The following is a 1564-nucleotide window of genomic DNA, read 5'->3' on the forward strand; positions in this document are numbered from 1 at the left end:
TCTACAGACAATCTTCTACTTCCTAAAAGTAGTCTACAATAGGTTTTAACCAGATTCTAGCTTCTCCAGGTCTCAACACAGGATGGACTGAAATATGTATTAAACAAAGAAACATTCTCTCAAAGGAATTGAAATGCATTTTATTTTCAGACAACCTACCCAACATGTTTTTTTTTTTCTTAAAAATAATACCTCCGCTCCAAATAAATCAAGGTCAAAATAAATGAAGAGCTCAAGAGGACATCAGTCCCATTTGTCTTAGTCCTGGTATTATGTGGATGAAAGACAGGGTCCAGTTATGACAGCAGGTCATCCAAAGAAATGGCCAAATTTGTTAACATGTTTCCATTTCTAAACCATCCTTAAAGAAAATCATATATGGGGTCACACCGTCTTCACGGTAATCCAGCAAAGCAACCATTCCATCTGGATTCATGTTTTTGCTAATAAAGAACTTGTAGGGATGCTTGGGTAGCTCAGCGGTTGAGCATCTGCCTTCGGCCCGGGGCATGATCCTGGAGTCCTGGGATCGAGTGCCACATTGGGCTCCCTGCATGGAGCCTGCTTCTCCCTCTGTCTCTGTGTGTGTGTGTGTGTGTGTGTGTGTGTCTCTTGAATACATTAAAAAAATATATTTAAAAAAAAAAGAACTTGTAGGTTTTGAAATTAGCAAAGATGTTCTTGATTGGTTCTTCAGCCCGTCATAAAAGGTTTTCTCTTTTCTGGCCTCAGTGCTCCAAGTTTGCCTTTGACTGACTTCAAGTCATCTTTGTTGTATGTTTTGTAGGCTTTTTTTGTGAAGCTGGTTTCCTGCAAGCTATGGTTCATGACAATGACAATACTGGTGATGACTGTACTTTAGGTATCATTCACCCTCAGGGCCGTAGGTGAAGGCATTTCCACAAATGAGTGAGTCATCAATGTTGCCCTCTCTCCTACTGACCATATTCTTCTCCACCTCTGGGCACAGCCTGTGGGCCATCCCAAATCTTGGAGAACATCTTATCATGGTTAATGAGGTTTGGGTAGATGATCGTGATGGTGGCTGGAGGGAGACAATGGAGGTGCTAGCTTAGCAAGAGGTGGGAGCTCTGAGTGAGCATGGTGCTGCCAGAGTAGCACTCAGGCAGAAGAAGCAAGCAGAAAAGAGAGTTAGGTAAGTTTTGATAAATGTATACATCCACATAACCAATACCCCAACCATGATATGGACTATTTCCATCGCATCAGAAGATTCTTCATGACCCATTGGATGTAAATCTACGGAAGGAACCATTATTCTGGTTTCTAGCATAATAGCTTAGTTTTACTTTACCTGATTTTCAGATAAATGGAATTTATACAGTATATTAAATATTGTGTCTGGTGTCTTTTACTCAGCATGTTTTTGAGACTCGTCCATATTGTTGCATTTTTGAGTAGTTCTTTCATTTTTATGTCTGAGTAGAGTTCAATATCATGAATATATCATATTGTCTATGCAATCTCCTGTTGATGGACATTTTATTTATGTCAGGGTGTGATTACTATAACTGAAGTTGCTATGAACATTCACGTACAAGTT

The 1564-nt window shown here is 39.8% G+C and overlaps 1 pseudogene; it reads right to left on the minus strand.

Moving 5' to 3' along the window:
• Positions 1–334: 334 nt before the first annotated feature.
• Positions 335–1028, minus strand: LOC129497829 (translationally-controlled tumor protein-like; annotated as a pseudogene).
• Positions 1029–1564: the final 536 nt, after the last annotated feature.

This window comes from Nyctereutes procyonoides, unplaced genomic scaffold (genome assembly GCF_905146905.1).
Source record: "Nyctereutes procyonoides isolate TBG_1078 unplaced genomic scaffold, NYPRO_anot_genome, whole genome shotgun sequence".
NCBI classification, from domain to species: Eukaryota; Metazoa; Chordata; class Mammalia; order Carnivora; family Canidae; genus Nyctereutes; species Nyctereutes procyonoides.